This window comes from Microcaecilia unicolor, chromosome 13 (assembly GCF_901765095.1).
Source record: "Microcaecilia unicolor chromosome 13, aMicUni1.1, whole genome shotgun sequence".
NCBI lineage: Eukaryota > Metazoa > Chordata > Amphibia > Gymnophiona > Siphonopidae > Microcaecilia > Microcaecilia unicolor.
The window spans coordinates 45,991,257-46,004,997 of record NC_044043.1 but is presented as its reverse complement, the minus strand read 5'-3'; the positions used below and the strand labels follow the sequence as shown (position 1 = coordinate 46,004,997).

At 44.6% G+C, this 13,741-nt stretch overlaps 1 protein-coding gene across 2 annotated transcripts in view; it reads left to right on the top strand.

Moving 5' to 3' along the window:
• The window catches only part of DHRS11 (dehydrogenase/reductase 11), a 125,420-nt gene that overhangs the window by 68,543 nt on the left and 43,136 nt on the right, over positions 1 to 13,741 (top strand). The gene's annotated exons all lie outside the window — the stretch shown is intronic.

The following is a 13,741-nucleotide window of genomic DNA, read 5'->3' as shown; positions in this document are numbered from 1 at the left end:
TGTCCCTTTCATTATCCTCTGAGATGCCCATTATGTCAAGAGGAAGGTGCTGCAAGTAAGGCATGTCTGTGGCTTGCGATTTTTTTTTTTTAACTGTATTAATTTTTGTGGTAAGATGCTATTTTATAGGAAGTATCTGGTATAGTTTACTCTAGTGAAACTGTTACCTCTCTTGGTATCGGGGGGGGGGGGGGGGGGGGGGAAGAAAAGGAATAGAGGGAGAGAAAAAGCCATTCAATGATATGTAACAAAGGCTCATACAAATCTGTCACTTTTTGGCTTGCTGCTCTTTCAGAATTTGCACATTCCGTGCTCCTTGTTACAAACGGCATCAGAATTAAAGCAATCCACTGGAACTAATTGTCACTGGCTGTGCTGGTAGGAACGCGGCAAACGTGGTGTTGCTATAGTTTGAAGGTTCCTACAAGATGTGCAATGTTTTTGTGGCCTGCAAATGAATCTGTACAGCAGAAGGTCTTTGCAGCATTCTGTTTAACATATGCCCACATTAATTCACAATCCTCGACTACGCCTAATTGACCTGTCTGTGTCTTTGATGTTTAACGGTGTTGATTGCTAGTACTAGAAATAAGAGCTATTTTAAGAAATACAATTTGTACTGCAAAATTCTAGCAGCCAAATATAAGCCCCGGAGAGAACCAGTTTTTTTTCCCATTTGTTCAAAAAAAAAAAAATAGGTTGTGAATACTCTTTTTGGCATTGGCGTTAATGGATGTGTGTAGATTATCGCATTAACTATGCCTATGCATATTCTAAATACCATGCGTAAATCTATGTGCGGTGTTTAGAATACGTTTAGGCACAGTTGCTTAGTGCTTGTTAATTTTAGGTGCCATATATAGAATCAGGCCCTTACTGCCTCCTAATGTTTAAAAAATGGCCACACGATAATGCTAACATTTAACACTTGGCCAGAAATGCGACAAATAGATAAAAATCTTTTATTGATGGCCACACTAGAAATGGCTTAACATGCAGGAAAAGCCTGTAGAATGACACGTGAAGCCTCTCTACTAATGCAGCATAGTAAAAGGGCCCCTTGATAAGCTGGGCATCTCATAGGGGCTGATTAATGCTTTCAAGATACTGGCTCTTCTAATTCTATAATCTTGTGCACGTAATTTGATGTTTAGTGTGCAAAGGTGCAGAAGTTATAAATACTCTGTTATGCGTGCAACTTGTTAGATGCTAATTGGTTATAGTTAGTGTTGGCGCCAATTGGCGCTAATTTGCAGTTTTCTTCGTAACTGCCTTTAGTCGGTATTCTAAAAGTTGAATGGACAAAATCCATTGCAAGGGTGGCATGGGCAGGTCAGTGGCATGCTGAGCCCTTGTGCAGGTTACAGAGTGACTGTTATGTATTTTTACAGTTACAGAATTTATGGTACGCTATTACCAAGTATAGTTTGAAGCAGATAACAATAAGAGAACTAGAGCAAACTTCTAGGTTCATACATTAAATTGTTAGGAAAAATAACGAATTCACTATATTTTTAAAACAGGTAGGTTTTAAGCATCTTCTTAAAGCTAACAAAACTAGACAAGGCTTTAATCCCATTTGGGAGATTTAACCAAAAAGCTACTGCTAAGTCAATGGCTGGCATTAAGATCTCGGACCCAAAATGGACGTGCGCTTTTTATTTTGCCGCACATCCATTTTTGTCAAAAATTAAAAAGAGGTCTTGGTTTCGTTGTGTTGGTGGGTTCAGGCAGTTAATTTGGGTCAGTAGGGTATGCCTTTTCGAACAGAATGGTCTTTAGTGATTTCCGGCAGCTAAGGTGGTTGTAGGTTGTTTTTATGGCTTTCGGTAGTGCATTCCATAGTTGCGTGCTTATAAAGGAGAATCTGGATCTGTAAATTGATTTGTACTTGAGTCCCTTGCAGCTAGGGTAGTGAAGATTTAAGTATGTTCGTGATGGTCCGATTGTGTTTCTGGTTGTGAAGTCTATAAGGTTGGTCATATATCCAGGGGCTTCGCCATAGATAATTTTGTGGACCAGGGTGCAGATTTTGAAAGTTATACATTCTTTAATTGGGAGCCAGTGCAGTTTTTCTCGGAGGGGTTTGCCACTTTCGAATCTCAATTTTCCAAATATAAGCCTGGTTGCTGTGTTTTGAGCAGTCTGTAGTTTCTTTATGAGTTGTTCTTTGCATCCCGCATAAATTCCACTGCAGTAGTCTGCATGACTTAGTACCGTTGATTGTATTAGGTTATGGAATGTTGCCCTCGGGAAGAATGGCTTCACGCATTTGCGTTTCCACATTGAGTGGAACATTTTCTTGATTATGGAGTTGACTTGGCTCTCGAGTATAAGGTTCCGGTCGATTATGACACCGAGGATTTTCAGACTATCTGAAATAGGGAGGGTGTGGTCTGGGGTGACTAGGTTTGTAGGTATGTTTGTATTATATTGGGATGAGGGAGTGAGTTTTTTTTTTCTCTATTGAGTTTTAATTGGAATACATTTGCCCATGAATTCATGGTGTCCAAGTCAAGGTTGATTTTGTTGGTGATTTCTGTCAGATCATGTTTGAAGGGGATGTATATTGTAACGTCATCTGCATAGATGAATGGGTTGAGGCCCTGGGTGGATAAAGACTTGGCTAATGGAGTCGTCATCAGGTTGAAAAGGATCGGTGAAAGTGGTGACCCTTGAGGTACTCCGCAGTCTGCTTTCCACGATGATGATATATTCGAGTTCGATTTCACTTGATATGTTCTGGAGGTTAGGAAAGCCTTGATCCAACTGAGTACGTTTCCACTAATCCCGAAGTAGTCTAGGACTCTTAGTAGTATTGTTATGGTTTACCATGTCGAATGCACTGGACATGTCGAATTGGAGAAGTATGCTTTTGCCTGTTGCTGTTTCCTGCTTGAATTTGGCCAGGAGGGTGGTTAGCACTGTTTCAGTGCTATGGCGGGAGCAAAATCCTGATTGTGATTCATGTAGTATTGAGAATTTGTGTATGTAATCAGATAGTTGCTTTGTTACCATACTTTCCATCAGTTTGACCGCTAGTGGGATAGATGCTACAGGGCGGTAGTTGGTGAGTTCACTTGTGTTTTTCCTGGTATCTTTTGGGATGGGGGTGAGTAGGATGTTGCCATTTTCCTTGGGGAAGAGACCTTGTTGGAGCATTAAGTTTAGGTGGGATGTGAGACCTGTTGTGAATCAATCGGGGGCAAATTTTATAAGGTAGCTTGGGCAGGTATCCAGTTTGCAGTGAGTGCTGGAGGCTTTACTATGCACATGGGCAATAGTTTTGGTGGTGAGGAGAGCGAATTTTGACCAGGTTCTATCCGCTGGGTATTCTCCTGAGGTTGGGTCCAGGCCATTGATGAAGCTTTCGATATCGGTGGTGTTCTGAGGAGGATAATTTTGTAGTTTTACAATTTTTTCATTGAAGTATTTGGCAAGTTTGTCTGCTGATGGGATGTCCAAGTTTGTTGTGATGACTGGGGTATTGTCCAGTAGTTTATGTACGAGTTGGTATAGTGTCTTTGTGATGTGGTCCTGTTTTGGTTTTATAGTATGACCTTTTAGTCTTATTGCGTATTTGTATTTTCTGTGTATTTGCTTCCAAGCATGTGTGATCGTCTTTTATTTTTATCCATGCTCGTTCAAGCTTCCTGGTTTGTGTTTTCAGTTTTTTTCGTCATTGAACCATGGCACTGGATTATGTCTATGTGAAGTTTTTGTTTGTAGGGTGCTATTTTATCTAATATGCTTCTGCATCTTTTATCCCATTCAGAAAGGAAGTTTGTGGAGTCCATTTGAGTTGTCCATTCGTTATTATATATCTGTTGCCAGAAAGTGTTTGGGTCTATTTGGCCCCTTGTGGTGTAGGTTGTTTGTTCTTGTGTTCGATATGAACCCTTTTTCTGCCATTTTAGGGATAGGTTTAGTTTATAGTGTTTCTGACCATTTAATATCTGTTATTACCAGGTTCTGGTCAGTAGACAATTTGTATGAGATGTGTGGGTTGCTTGCATGTGTGGCCATTTAAGGTCCCATAAGTGGAGGAATTCCTTGCATTCCCGTGCATTGGCAGAGTTAGGGTCTTCTAGGTGGAGGTTTAATGTCCCCTAGTAGTAATATGTTGGAATTGGATGCACAAGTGTTTGAGATGAGGTCCATGAAATTTGACTGGCTTTCGTTCCAGTTTCCTGGTGGTCTGTAAAAGATACAATTCAGGTGTTCAAGCAGGGATTTGTTGTGGATTCTAATTGAGGCAATTTCAAGTTGGGGTGTTATGGACTTGGCAGCAGTTTCAGTTGTGAAGTGGGATCGATAGATCAGTGCTATGCCTCCGCCTTGCTTTTCTTTTCTGGTCCAGTAAGTGATTTTATATCCTGGAGGGCATAGGTCAAGGATTATGGGGTCTTTTTGATCATGGATCCAAGTTTCAATTAATGAAGATTAGAACAAGGTTTTCTGTCGTGATCCAGTCAGTTATTATTTTGTTTACGACTGATCTGGTGAAGATTAGAACAAGGTTTTCTGTCGTGATCCAGTCAGTTATTATTTTGTTTACGACTGATCTGGTGAAGATTAGAACAAGGTTTTCTGTCGTGATCCAGTCAGTTATTATTTTGTTTACGACTGATCTGGTGTTGATGTAACCCACTTGAATTTTTTGGTATGGGGCTTCTGTGTTTGGGTTAGTGTGTATTTTTATTAGTTGTAGTTCCTCTGTCTGTGATTGGTTTGATTTTTCATTCCGTTCTGTTGATGTCTGCGTGTTGATATTCTTCCTTTATTATGGTTATTGTTTGTTGATGTGAGGGGTATTTGGTCAGTCTTTGGTAATTGTGTAGTATGGGTATGATGTTGTTTTCTGCGAGTGGGGTGGATAGTGTTAGATGGATCAGTGATACGGAGTAGATAGCTAGGAGTAATTTGGTGATATTCATTTTGGATCAGTTCGGTTTGGCCTTTAGTAAGCTGTGTTCGAAGGTGGGGAGTAGTTCTGGGTAAGATTTGTTCTTTGAGTTGTTTCCGTCAGCTACTTGTTAACACTGTAGAAGTCCGTATCATTAGATGAGTACTGGTGCCTCAGAACACTCCTGAGTTTCTTTCTTGGCTATGTTTTATTTTTTGGGTAGGCACAGATAGTTTACTCACAGTTAGATGTTCAAAGGAGTTGCCCCAGGGTATAGAGGCTCCATAGTTCTGAATGTTGTGTCGCTGGTTTGAGGCAGTGGATAGTGGATCTTCTCTAAGCAGCAGCCTGTGTTCAGAGCCCCTGCATGTGTTCTTGGGCAGGAGACTCGGGCCGTATCCCACGTGGGGCAAGCTACTCCCACTGCGGTGACCGGTGCGTGTGATGCGGGGCTGTGTGGATTGGATCCAGGCGTCACGTTCCTTCATGTCTCTGCCGGCGAGTGCTCTTTTCCTGTACTCCCCAGCCCATGCAGCGCACTCGGGGCCTCCTGTCTCCCAATCTCTCTCTCTCTCTCCCTGGGCGAGCGTCTGGCCAGCCAACGCAAATGGTGGTGCAGTTGGGCGCCTGATGTCTGCAGGGCAGCGTTGTGTTCATGGCCAGGAAGAGCTGCTATTGACTCGCCGCAGCCACTGGAAGCCTGTCGAGGAGGATGTCGGTGGGGTGGCTGGCTGGTCGGCGTGTTCCCCAGGTGGAGCTGGATCGCTGGTGGGCTGCTGGGACGCTGGTGGGGTCCGAGGCCTGGATTCTCTATCTCCGCCCTTAACTTGGCAATGGCTAGATCGCTGAGGAGGTAGAGGAGGGCAGCATTGTTGTTACACTACCAGGTACTTGTGACCTGGATTGGCTACTGTTGGAAGCAGGATATTGAGCTAGATGGACCATTGGTTTGACACACTATGGCTATTATGCTCTAATGTTCCACTTTTGGGAACATGATTTGAGCAGTGGTATGCTGGAGCAGGCTCTCACGGGCTCACAAGAGCTGTTTAAGTTTTTAAAAGTTTTGGGAGCCAGTTGTTAAAGTAGGCCCACCCATGGCTACTTTAGCAACTGGCTCCGAAAGCGTGGGCTCATGTCCCCTCTTGAATTATTTTACTTGGCTGGTGGAGCTCAGCTTCTCCGCCAGCAAAGTAAATAGACTGCTGCTGCTCCTCGCTCCTTGTTTCCATCTCTGAGCAGTAGGCTGGGACTTTTCACGAGAAGTCCCAGCATTCTGCTCAGAGATGGAAACAAAAAGCTGGGAGTGGTGGCAGTTTATTGGCTGGTGGGGCTCGGCATACCTTTGCTGACAGGGATGCCTAGTATGCCTGCATGAGGTGGGGGGGGGGGGGGGAGAGAGGTATGCATTGTTCCCCGCTGTCCACCCCTAGCTCCCCCCCCCCCCAAAAAAAAACCTAAATTGTAGGGTTGGCTAAGCCTGGAGAGACAGCTTGTTAAAAATTTACCAACACACCCCTGGATATGAGAAAGGTGTATGGAAAGGGGAGAAAGCTGATATTTTCCCCATAAGAAAAAATAGAGAGGCTGACTAAGGCTATCTAGAATGGGCAACACATGAAGATTTTTCTTTGCTGTGTTTTTAAGTTGCCATTTCTTTGGTTAGGGCCTTGTCTTCTGTGCAAAAACAGGTCACAAAGATTCCTTGGAGCTGTTTCAACAGTGTTACAAGACTACGATTCAGTTGACCCATTGGGTTTTGAGTTTTCCATTGCTTTTCATTTATAGATGGAACAAGAACTATCATCTAAGAGGAACAAAAGTTGATATATATATATAGACAATAATATATCTTTATCTGATACATAATGGCATTTCCCTGCTAATACTAGCCAAGATGGTAACTATCTGGGAAGCATTCCATAAAAACAATGGAGAGAAAATTTTCCCATTAAAGTGATGAAACCTTAATTCTGGCACAGTGAAGTTTGATGTAGATTCTTTAATTTGTTTGTTGGCACTGTGAGATTTGTAGTCTAATATAATAATTTGCACTCCCAACATTCCAATGTCTCTTGCTGCGTTCGTAACATTGGAACGTCGGTTGGAGGAGCAGCTTCAGCCCTTTGCCACACACCCCCCCCCCCCCCCGAGGTCACCGCCGCTCCCCCCCCTCCGTCCGACGTCAGCTCAGCTGCCATTTCCGGCCACTGTTGCTTCTCCTGTTGAGCAGCAGCGGCCGGTACAAAAACAAAAAAAGCAACTTAAACTTGCAAAAATGCTTTTAAAAAGGAAACAGGGCACCGCAGGCAGCCATCAGGCATTGGCTGTCAGCTCTGCAGCCGCTCCTCCTCTCACGTCACTGCCCCTGGAGTAGAACCCCAGAGGAGTGCAGCGAGGTGAGAGGAGGAGCGGCTGCAGAGGGGGAAATGACGGCCAGAATGGCCATCCATCCAAAAAAACCGTCTATTTTGGGCATCATTCCCCCCTGCAATAATAAAAACGTCTTTTTTAGGCAGTGCTTCACTCAGCTGAGACCTGGAAGTCCCTGAGCCAATCACTAGGAGTTTAGTCAAGCTAAACGTGCTGTGATTGGCTCCTAAATTTCCTGGTTTCTCAGCTGTGAAGCACTGCCAAAAAGACGTTTTTATTATTAAAAAGGGGGGAATGATGGCCAGAATGGCCATCCATCCAAAAAAAAACGTCTATTTTGGCCGTCATTCTCTCCTTGCAATAATAAAAACGTTTTTTTGGCAGTGCTTCACAGCTGAGAGACCAGGAAGTCTCTGAGCCAATCACAGCGCGCTTAGCTTGGCTAAACGCATTGTGATTGGCTCAGAGACTTCCTGGTAGATGAGAAAAAAAACAATCCCAACTTAACTTCAGGTGCAGGGTTCTGAGGAATAACCCTCCAAGAAAAAGATCTATGTATCATGGTGGAAACTTTCAGCCCAGTTTATGCAGCTGCTTAAAAGCAAATAGAATGTTAGGGGAATAATCCGAAAGAGGAATGGAGAACAAAACAGAGAACATCACTATGCTCCTGCATAGGTGTATGGTGTGCAGTTCTAGTCGCCCCATCTGAAAAGGGATATAAAGCAGGGGTGAGGAACATTGGTTCTCAAGGGCTGCAACCCAGTCAGGTTTTCAGGATTTCTGTAACAAATGTGCATGAGATCTGTTTGCACACATTGCTTCCATTGTAAGCAAATAGATTTTGGTCATGTTCATTGGGGGAATCCTGAAAACTCCAACTGGGTTGCTGCCCTTGAGGAGTGAAATTGCCCACCTCTGATAGAGGATCTATCAAAAGTTCAGAGAAGGATGACAAAAATTGCAAAAGGATATTAGAACACCTTCCTCGTGAAGAAAGGCTAAACCGGGCTATTGAACTTTGGAGAATAAAGCCAACTGAGAGGGAATATGATATGCAATCTTGAGTTGAGTAAAATGGTTAAACAGAGATCAGTTGTTTAATTTTTCAGACACAAAAACAAGAGGGCATTCCATCAAGCCAGTGACCAGCAGATCGAAAACAGATCATGGAAAGTATTTTCATGCAATAGACCTTCAAGGCCTGGCCTGAAAGGAAATGGCCCTGAAAAATAGGATGATCCTTCATACACCACCAAGGACACTAAGGTCCTCCCAAGGACTTTCACTAACCATACCCTCTCCAACAGACATTATACAATGTGATACCCGCAAGCGAGCCTTCTCCGGAGTAGCCCGCACGCTCTGGAATGCACTGCCTGAAAAGCTCCACTTAACACAAGACTTTCTCTACTTCAGGAAGCAGGTGAAGGCTTAGCTCTTCGACCAGGCCTTTAATGGAAGAAGTAACTAACAAGGAGTGACTCAGGCTGTACATATGGCAGCAGGGCATGTTTACCTATTCCTACCCTACCTGAGATAAGTCTGACCTCATATGCAACTTACTTTCTAACTCTTCCTACTGTCTTCCTATCTATATGCTTTACCCTTCAGTATCAATTTAATTCTCTATTACATATTGTGTTGACACTGTTAGTATATCATACCATACTTTGTATTGTTGAATATTTTTACTGCTGTAATTGCCTATTGCTCATGTTTGAACTATTCTGACTGTACATCGCCTTGAGTGAATTCCTCCAAAAAGGCGGTAAATAAATCCTAATAAATAGACAAATAAGTTGTGATAGCGTCGCCAGATAAAGATGGCTCAAACAAGATGGTGGCATGTTTCTGGAGGAAAAGACCATGAGAAATTATTAGCCAGGAGATCATAGAAAAGATTGCTTTACCCCTGAAAATGAGCTATAGGAAATAAGGTCTGCAGGATACCTCTGAACTGAAGTGGCCGCAGAGACAGGACACTAGACTTGATGGTCCTTGGACCAACTCTGCATGGCTGTTTTTATTATCCTGTATGAGCACCATTTTCTCGGGTGTTGTTCAAGTCAAGTGTAGACATTTGCTCAGAAAATGTGAGCACAAGATGTGAAGTTATCAAGCCTGCTTGTGAATGCCCATGCAAGATAAAAGGAAAATTAGTAGTTTGAACTCTTGCTGTGCGTTTAATGAAAGATCAGCCATTCTACATTTTTTTCTTCATAGTCTCCCGAAAGGATTTAGGTCTAAACCGCCTGCTGATTGTAATTATGTAGATGAGCAGAGTACCTTTTGTAATCCAGCATGAAGAAAACCAAAAATGCATTAGTTGAGTGATGCAATATTTAGTATTTTCAGCATTTCTAGTAAGTTTTTACTACCTGGTAGTTTGAAAGGAAGTAGTCTGGATCTTTAAGGCGGGGAAAAAGTCCCCTCATTCCCCGTCAATCCTGTAGCTCAACTTTCTTGCATATTGGGGATGTTTGGTTTCAGATTTCTGACCACTTTTCCCAGTTTTCATATGTTCTGAGTGTAGGGTGTTTTTTGTTTGTTTAATTTTTAACTTGCATGAATCAGCTTTGTGCATTATTCATGGGATAATACATGTTACGTCAAACTTAAGGGATCGATATTCAGCCTGCAGTGGAAAGTGGCTTATATTCTGCTAACCCTGGATATTCAACGCTGGGGCATGTCTGGCCTCTGCCATTGAATATCCATAGGTTAGTGAGGCAACCTGGAAGTTAACCGGCTACTGACCTATTGAGATCGGTGCCTGGTTAACTTGGTGGATAAAGTGCTAACTGGTTTAAATACTAGCTATGCCCATGCTCCACCCCTGGGGGCCCCTATCCTAGCCAGTTAGTGCTTTGGCGGTGAGAGAGGATATTCGGCAGCATTAACAGCCAGCCTTGAGCCTTCCCTCTGATGCAACTTCCTGTTTGCAGGACCAGAAAGTTCCATTAGAGGGAAGGTTTGCATTATTATTTAGATTTTGCTCACACCTTTTTCAGTAGTAACCCAAGGTGAGTTACATTCAGGTAGAGGGAAGGCTTGGGGCTGCCGTGAGCAGCGAGTGTGAGTTGCTGCTCGCTGCCAGCAAAGAAGAGAAGGAATTAAAAGGTATCAGGGGCTGGGGGAAATGCCGTTAAGAGACCCCTCGATAGGGAAGGGAGAGATGCTGGGCAGGAGGCAGGGTTTTCATGCTCACCCATTTTGGGCTCAGGTCCGCCCAAAATTGAGTGTCTGGCTACACGCCTGCTGTATCTGCACCTGCCAGGATGTTGTGTGTTCACACTATGTTTCCAGAGAGTAGAAACCTCTGGAAACTGAAGGAAGGGTGGGAGGGTTTATAATAATTTGGGGAATGGTCTGGTGGCAGCAGTGACACCACCCTTCCCCCAATGTTATAAGCACTCTGCTTGCCCGCCAAACTTATCTTGGGTTCCATCTCCTGCCTTTGACCCATGCTAAGAAGGAGCCCTCCTGCCCAGCCTGATACAGAAATCCTGAATGCAGAATAGGCCTGCTATACTCCCATGAGTTGGCACCTAAAGGCACTACTTGCTAAAGGAGCAAGGATTCAAGGACCAAGGGACAACTAACGGACCTGAAACCCAGATGCTGGCTTGTTTTAGTGAGAAGGTATGGTGATCCTTTCCACCCTTATGTAGTCCAGGGAAGAGGGATTCATTTTGGCTACCTGTTTTGTCATCCAGGCATCCTGCTATTTCTCCTCCTGCCTGCTAGGGATAAAAAGAGCCATTTACTATCTGATACAGTCATCACTGCAGAGCTACAGTGTCTATCACCTAGCCACTCAGGACCCTGTAAGTGTTTATCAACTACTTAAATCTTGCTCATAGTTAAGCTAAGTCCTCATCAAACTGGTGTGTGGTTTGAGCAACAAAGGAGAATAAGGAGAAGCTGTTTGTAATTTCTGTGCTTGATTGAAGGACAGGAGAAAACTGTTGTAAGTAGTTGGGCCATCTGTGCTGAAGTGGTTGAAGCTGTACCCTCATCAACTGAAGGACAGTAAAGGTTCTGATTTTTCAGCAAAAAAAACTGTGTGGGCTCCATCATTGTGTGAAGAGTTTGCTCGGTCTCCTAGGTCAGCGTTTTTCAACCAGTGTGACCACGGCTGGTCCCTAGGTGTGTTATGGGAGCTGAAGGTCATTTATTAGTAGGGTCAGCTTAATTTGTGCTGGAATGGGGAGTGTACCTTTTCAAAGTTTCCTTGTCTCTAGCGGTCGGTGCCAGCGAGCAGTGATTCATACAGCCTGCTTGTGCCAACCCTGGAGCCTTCTCTCTGATGTAACTTCCTGCTTCCACATAAGTAGGAAGTTACATCAAAGAGAAGGCTCCAGGGTTGGCATGAACAGCCTGTATGAATCGCTGCCTCTGAGCGCTGGAGACAAGAAAACTTTTAAAAGGTAGATGGCGGGAGTGGGTGTCGGAGACAAGGGAAGATGACTGGTCACTGACTGGAGAGGGAACAGGAGGGAAAGATATTGGACTGTTTGTGAGGATGAAGGGGGGAAGAGAAGATAAATACTGGACTATTTGGTGAGAGGAGAAGGTTAAATGCTGGGCCCTGTGTGGGGTGCAGGTGAAGGGGAGGGGGGGGGAGAAGAAGAGAAAATGCTGGACCATGTGTGGGTGGGGATGGGGTAGAATGTAAACTTTAGGACCATTTGCGGAAGTGTGCCTTGACAATTTTAGTGCCATGTAAGTGTGCCTTGAGACTAAAAGGGTTGAAAATCTGTGGCCTAGGTATATCCTAGCCCCGCCCTGGTCCCAACAAACAGGGCTGGTCAAACCCAGTAAGCGGGGTAAGCACCGCAGGGGGGCGCCTGCCTTCAAGGGCGCCGCTGTGGCGCTGCGCCGCCATACCACGCCACCCTTGGGGGTTTAAATCTTTTATTTACCTCCGTCCCAGCGTCCGCGTCATTTCCAAGCCCTGCCCGTCTAGCCTTCCCTCCCTTCGTGAGTTCATTCCTGCAGAGTCCCGCCTTCTGATGTCATTTCCTCGAGGGCGGGACTCTGCGGGAACGAACTCACGAAGGGAGGGAAGGCTAAAGACAGGCAGGGCTTTGAAATGACACGGCCGCTGGGACGGAGGTAAATTTTAAAAAAGACTTAACCCACGCAGGGTGGCAAGAAGAAAAATGGGGATGTTGGGGGGGAGAAGAGGGCGGGCAGGTGGCCATAAATGGGAGGGGAATGGGGGCAAAGGAGAATCGCTGGACAGGGGCAGGGTGGGAGAAGAGAGAAAGGAGATGGGGGGGGGGGCCCAACTGATAGTCTGCAGGGGGGCGCCAGAGACCCTAGGACTGGCCCTGTCAACAAATAAATAATAGTGTATCCCTGTTGTCCACCTATCCTGGGCATAATCTAAGCAGCCGCCTAGACCAACATAACCAAGGGATTACACTGTTATCATCCAGCATTCCTCTTAGAAGTGTAGTGTTTGGAGGTAGAATGTTATGGAACTGTTGTACCTGAAAGCGCAGAATTGGGATACGCTTCCAAGATTCCTTCTTGCTACTGACTGTTAACTGATTAATCCGTAAAGCTACTATAAAGCTTTTGACTGCACAGACAGGAAGGCACTTAGGGGCCCTTTTACAAAGGTGCTCAAGGGCCTACGCGTGTCCAGCATGCGCCAAATCAGCATTTGTGCCTGGCTACCACGTGCCCTAGGCGGTAATTCTGAATTTGACGTACACTGAAAACATGCGGTAGAAAATATTTTCTATTTTCTACTGCGTGGCGCTTACCTGGAAGTAAACAGCAGTGGCTGTGTGCTGCATGCCTACCTCCCAGGTAGTGTAGGAGACCTTACCATTAAGTCAATGGGTGGCGGTAAGGTCTCAAGCCGAAAATCGCTGGTTTTAATTTTGCCGCACATCCATTTTCCAGACCCTTAAAGGGCCTTTTTCCAGGATGCAGCAAAAACTGGCTCAGCGCATGCCCAAAAGACACGCTCGCACTGCCGCAGGCCACTTTTTGCTGTGGCTTAGTAAAAGGGCCCCTTAAAGAGAGAACATTATAGTATGGAAGGTGCAATGGTTGTTTTACCATTAAACATCTGTGCCATGGAGACCTACATGCCACAACAGAAGTTCTGCTGCTCAGCACATGTATCATGCTTTCAGATCCGTTTTCAGCAAAGCAACTATAAGGGCAATTCTGTAATCTAAGTGCCGCATTTGCACACCTCTTGTACATGTAAATGTCTAGAATACTAGTACTTATTCAAGTGAAAGTGCCAGCAGCCTAGGTACACCATAACAGAAGAGCGCTTAACTTAAATAGGGGTGGAAAATGAGTAGAACACGAGCAGAGCTCCCAGTTAAATGCATAACTTACAGAATGAGTTACGTGTGTTCCTACTGCATTTAGGCACCAATGCGTAGTCCAGCTCCCTGGTGTGTGTATCTGCAAGTGCTTCTGCTGGCA